Source organism: Limulus polyphemus, unplaced genomic scaffold (genome assembly GCF_000517525.1).
Source record: "Limulus polyphemus unplaced genomic scaffold, Limulus_polyphemus-2.1.2 Scaffold4233, whole genome shotgun sequence".
NCBI lineage: Eukaryota > Metazoa > Arthropoda > Merostomata > Xiphosura > Limulidae > Limulus > Limulus polyphemus.
The window spans coordinates 23,080-29,528 of record NW_013669843.1 but is presented as its reverse complement, the minus strand read 5'-3'; the positions used below and the strand labels follow the sequence as shown (position 1 = coordinate 29,528).

The window sequence follows — 6,449 nt, the reverse complement described above, 5'->3', positions numbered from 1 at the left end:
TGAGGGTGTTGGAAACTCCCACTGAAAGATTTTTTTTTTTTCATGTTAGTTGTGTGATTGGCTGACTGGCTTCTGGGGTTTAGGGCGGTTAGTTTGTCACTGTTTTGAACAAAGGCTTCTTTCATTTTCAGGTGACAGCAGACTACGAGGTGATCCTAACCACCTTGTCGGAGACCTCGTTACCTGATGCATGGCCAAGATGCATGGTGATACCCGTGGGCTGCCAGAGCTCTCGCCGTCCGCCGTCTTTTCCACTTCTTCAATGGCATTTCTTCCAAACTAAAGCTCTGCGCACAAAGAGATCCTTGGAACAAAATAAAAGAAACGTCTTTTTAGAATTGTTGCCCAGCTTAAGTCTGCATGTATTGGAGTACTGCTGGAATAAATTTTGTCAACTTTGAAAGTTTCATTCTTAGTAATTGTACCAGAAAGTAACTATTGACGGAGTGTTCGTTTTCTTTGTACAAGAACAATGATCGTTTCAAACCCTAAAAAACCGCTGTGTAAGCGCAACAGATGTGTGGGAAACCACGGGACGATGACATGGTTCTGGACGTTAGCGTTCTTTTTACCGACGACACTAGGGATGACGCCGCACTTCAGCACGATAGAATACGATGGTGAGTTTCGGACTAAGAGTTTCTAATTTCGTGTTTTTATGCAGATCATTGAAACTGAACTAAACCTCGTTTCTACCATCTAGCTTAGTTTGTGAATTTTAGATCTGGTTATCATAGTTAGGATAAATGACTTAAGTTGATGTTTTAATAAGACTTTTTTTTGAATATTCTGAAAAAAATGACGTGAAAAATTAGTTTATGTCAAACTTAGAAAAATTATATCTGAAATTTCCAGTATTTCAAATCTATTCTTGCTTAGGCCTATTCAGCCATATGGTGTCTATGTTAATTATATATATATATATCAAATATTCAACGATTCGATCTCAGCACACATCATTGAGTTTTATTGTTCAGTGAGGCGTGTCCTAATTCCAAGAGCACAGAATGTCTGCAGGGGTTGTGGTTTTCAGTATCTTTTCACGGTTAAAAAGACAACTTTAAAACTTACAGTAAGAGGGACACATTCATGGGCCTTTGCGGCGGTGCTGTAACAAAGAAGACAAGGTTATAACCATCTGTTGCCTGGGTATTTTAATACGGTTAGTGTTCCATGCGGTGTATTGTATCCAACATTTTTGCAGCCGGACATGAAGGTTTATCGCTACTGGTCTTAGAGGGTGGGGATTGGGGCAGGGGAGAATGGCGCCCAAGTTTATACTATGAAACCACTTCTTGGCTGCGATTGTTACATCAAAGATAAATGTTATATAGGATGTTGATGGTTGCAGCTGAAGTCGAATTTGTACTGATGTGATTTATGTGGTATTTATACGAATTTGACTGAAATATAGAAGAAAAATTAGCCCTTCTACCATAACTAGGGGAGAAATTATGTATATCTGATTACTATGGCTGTTATTTTCTTCGTCTTCATTTTTGTTTTCTGGTTTACTTTCTTTTGTCCAATCCGTTGTCTTCGAATAGTCTACTTGTGTTCTTCGCGTTATCCTTTTTTATGTACATCAAAGCCTTGAATTTCATGTTTAATAAGTGGTTAAAATGGTTAAGTAATATTGAGAGGAGATGGTGATAGTGATGGGAGTTCGGAATTTTTATACACTTTTTGTTTTTAATTTCCTTTCAATTTCGACTTTCTAGTCCAGAAGTTTGTTAGAATCGACAGAGGTGACAAAGATAAATTACGTAAAACATGTTTATATTATTGTTTGCAAGTTAAAAACAGGGGTTATTTATTTATTAAAACTTTGTATCTGCGTGAAGACGTAGTTACAGGTAGATGATACAGTAATAGCAATTAGATAGATAGAGAACACAGATAGACAGATAGGTTATTATTGTTTTCCTTAAAGTAGGATTGATTACCACATAAATCTTCAAAAGTTTATTAAGTTTATGGGTTGGAGGGTTCTCTTTCGTAACCAGAACCTTCATTTTGCAGATGAAAGCATTGGTCCTTATTGGCTTGGAATGTGGTTTCAGAACCACAAATGCTCTGCTATGCTAGTTTTTCAGCTTCGATAGAGTGCATTGTAAGACCCTTTCTTCGAAATGTTGTGCTATTTGACTCTCTATCATTTAGAAATTTCACTGTGTGAATATTAACTGTGTGAAAATGCATTTATGTTAAACATGTCCCCCTTGACGACGCACGACGTTATCATAATATATTAATTAAACGTTCTTATAAAGTATGCTTAACCCTTTAAAAATTAATTTGCAAAAAAGCATTGTACTGTGAAAGGTAATTGTTCGGTATCTTTGTATGCACACAATTTCACAGTACGTTTTGTCCAATATTTTGTTTTTGTCGTAAGGTTGTGTGGAGAGAATATGCCCGGGTAACATAGAAATTGACTGATAATAAAGGATTAATATTTTACTTAATTAATATTTTCAGAAGTTATTTCAAAGGCTAATGCTCATTATCAGAGACACTGATTAACATTGTGTTAAGAGAAAAGCAGATTTATACATTGTTTTATGTTATGAAATTAAGAAGCAATTAAATATTCAATTTCCGCTTATTTACGTACACGTGTAAATTATTTGTTTAGCATGCGCATGCGTAGATCTCAAAAAATCATTTTCCTGTTAATTCTAGTACTTCGTGAACCTTCTTACTAATTAAAGCATTTTGGCTTATTCCTAAGTAGTCTTCCGGTGAATTAGTGTTAAGTTACGGGCTTACAACGCTAAAATTCGGGGTTCGATTCTTTACAGTTGACAGGCCACAGATAGTTCATTGCTTAGCTTTTTGCTAAAAAACAGACATTCCTGGTTTGATATTACTTCATGGCATGTGTCGTTGTTATAAACTATATTTTGGATTATTGTTTCATTGAACTTTTAACAATTCAAATAATTTAACACATATACGTGAAACAAACTGGGGTCACTGAGTTTCTGATAATTAAGTTCAGTTCGTTTTATGTGTAGTTTAATTTACTTTTAACAATCCAGTCCAGTTTGTTTCACGTATGTGTTGAATTATATCACTGAGTTTCTGATGATTAAGTTTAGTTCGTTTCACGTGTAGTTTAATTGTACTTTTAACAATCCAGTCCAGTTTGTTTCACGTATATGTGTTAAATTATATCACTGAGTTTCTGATAATTAAGTTCAGTTCGTTTTACGTGTAGTTTAATTGTACTTTTAACAATCCAGTCCAGTTTGTTTCACGTATATGTGTTAAATTATATCACTGAGTTTCTGATAATTAAGTTTAGTTAGTTTCATGTGTAGTTTAATTGTACTTTTAACAATTCAACCCCTTTTGTTTCACGTATATGTGTTAAATTATATCACTGAGTTTCTGATAATTAAGTTCAGTTCGTTTTATGTGTAGTTTAGGATAATTGTTTCAATAAATTTCGAACAGTTTATTTCTGTGCGTGTCATGTGCAGGTTACTTACTAAATAGTAGGAGTTATGATCACTCTGACCCTTGTTCGTTACAATCCTGCTACAATTGCACTTCATTTTTTCTTCTTACGATCATCGGCTTTATTTAGATTGTACTTGTTCTTATCAGGGATTGATTCATACATATGTAAATATATCAAGTTGTTGTTTATTACTACAGTCAATAACATATAGATTTAGAGGTAAGTTTTGTTCCTTATTGCCAGAGTATTTCTTCCTTCGCCTCTCTCGGTTTATTCATTCTCTGTCACATTTCCCAGTCTTTTTCGATTTTTTTCGTTGAACTCCTATCTTTTATATACCTTTCTGAAAACCCACGTCGACAGGCCCCTTTCTTTTTAACCGTGCTCCTGTTTCATGTATATCTGATTATAACTGTTTTAATATGAAACGCCTTGAGCTAGATATTTAACGGTCTAAGTTATCACAATTTCAAGTTCGTATAAGTCCAAGTTATCACACGTCGAAGTTCATGTATGTCTAAATTATTGTTTCGATGTTCGTACATATTGAACCTACCACACTTCGAAGATCTTGTATGTAGGTATGAAATCTGAGACTCGTCATACATGCTCTTGTAACAAACTTTTACGGATGGTGTTTTAAAAAATCTAGCTATTCTTCAATATGTTTTCACACGTCGAAGTTCATATATGTCTAAATTCTAATGTTTCGAAGTTCGTGTCTAAGTTATCACAATTTCAAGTTCGTATAAGTCCAAGTTATCACACGTCGAAGTTCATGTATGTCTAAATTATTGTTTCGATGTTCGTCAAGTTCGTATAAGTCCAAGTTATGAAACTTCGAAGTTCATGTATGTCTAAATTCCTATGTTTCGAAGTTCGTGACTGTCTAAGTTATTACAATTACTTCGAAGTTCATATATGTCTAATTTCTAATGTTTCGAAGTTCGTGTCTTAAGTTATCACATGTCGAAGTTCATATATGTCTTTTGATAACTTGGACTTATGCGAACTTGAAATTGTGATAACTTAAGACACGGACTTCGAAACATTAGAAATTAGACATATATAAACTTCGACGTGTGATAACTTGGACTTATACGAACTTGAAATTGTGATAACTCAGACACGAACTTCGAAACATTAGAAATTAGATATATATGAACTTCGAAGTTTGATAACTTAGACAGACACGAACTTCGAAACATGGGAATTTAGCTACTCTTAAAGAAAAAATTTCGTTTGAACCTTGAACACAGAATGAATCAGGAGAAAACAAGATACAAATAAATATAGAATAACACGTGAAAAAATAAAATTGCTTTTAATTTTGTTATGTAAAATTATAATTTTAACAGAGCAGTTATTTTTTAACTAAGTTTTGGTAATGAATGTGTACGTTTTCTTTACCAACTCCATTTCTGCTTTAATTCAAAAATACAACAAGGGACAACTTCACATTTTTATACTTGTATCCACACCTTCACTTTAGACATAATGGTGAAACGCAATTAGTACAATAACCATTAACTCCCCCATTATCCCAGATCCCCTTGAGAAGGAGTATTCATTAATTGCTAACACCATGTGTGGTTAATGTAAAGATATTTTTTCAAAGACCTCTAACAACAACAACACTCAAGGTTGGGTTAATAAACGCTCCTGTCGTCCAGTTTGTTATCACGTATAACTGCAATTATAGGGGGGGGGGGGAGTCTCCTGTCTGCCTCATACAAATTCCTATTTTTTTTCATTCCTCTCGTTTAGAACATGTTTCTACATAACCTCCGTCACAGTATATGTATTTATACCTGTATACGCATCTTGTTCACACTTTGTCTCTGCTGCTGAATTTTTTTTGGCTTAATGTATTTTGTTTTCCTTTTTAGATTGGTAATTAGTATACGATTGGCGCCTTAAAATGTAAAACTGTTTCGTGGTTGGCTGCGTGTTGGGGCTATCAGTATGTGTATTATTTGGAGTTGGAACTTTGGCAATTGTTTCGTTGTTTTATCTTCAAGCATTCTTTGTCTTTCTCATTCCCGAAGAAGAGATATTTCGTCTTCAGATTCAGCACGATAATTTATTGTACCACTAAACCTTCTCAGACAGATTTGCTTTGTTTTCCCAGTTAACCGGGCTTGCGTTCTGGTAGCTAGCGTGCCTGGATTGTAAACCCGAGGATTCATGGCTCGTTACCCGTTGCCGCAGAAACGCGCTTCGAACTTTTGGGCCGTGGGTGCGCTGTAAGAGCGACGGTTCACTAGAAAATAGTAGTAGTGGGTGGCTGTAGTCCATCAGCCCCAAATTACAGAGTCCGTTAAGCGTAGAGAGCTCTTGTGTAGCTTTACGCCAGATTCTGCAACAGTCAAACCTCCAGTAATCTCAACGACGTCACAACCTACACTTTACTCCTATTTCTTGTAACATGTTGGCTTTAGCTTTCGACTATGCACCTGTTCACTTCGTCTCCGTACCGTTATTCTTCGTTGGAATTAGTTTAAAACATTTATTTTACAACCATCTGCCTGGAGTTTTCCTGTTTTTTTTTTCATTATTATAATATATAAACAGTTATGAGCAGCCAACCGAATGAAAGGATGAATAATTGAGCCGTGTTTTGTTTCCTAAGCCTACTAAAGTAATTGCTGGAAGCAGGTACATTTAAATATTTTAAAGCTCAATAAGAATTTTTGTTAAATGATGAAATGGTATTGTATAAAGAAGATAGTCTGAGTATCTGACACAATTAATGATTAATGTCTAACTCATTTTATTATGTCAATAAGATAAAGTTGAAAAAGTATAAACCTGACATATGTCCTTTGAAAAACAAAAATTGTCGAAGAAAGGAAAGCGTGGATTGGATACAGCGCGAGCAAATAATGTTCGTGTTTGTTTTCTCCAACCCAAACCTGTTCCAGACACCAGAGGGCGAGTATACCTCAATGTAGGATTTTATTTAGTGTTATTTATAGAT

General features: G+C 34.9%; 1 long non-coding RNA gene across 1 annotated transcript in view; it reads left to right on the top strand.

Annotated features, from left to right (window-relative positions):
- The window catches only part of LOC111088683, a 42,363-nt gene that overhangs the window by 18,599 nt on the left and 17,315 nt on the right, over positions 1–6,449 (top strand). Inside the window, exon 2 of the long non-coding RNA XR_002613133.1 lies at positions 132–620. This is a non-coding gene — a long non-coding RNA (uncharacterized LOC111088683). The remainder of the gene's footprint in view (positions 1–131; positions 621–6,449) is intronic.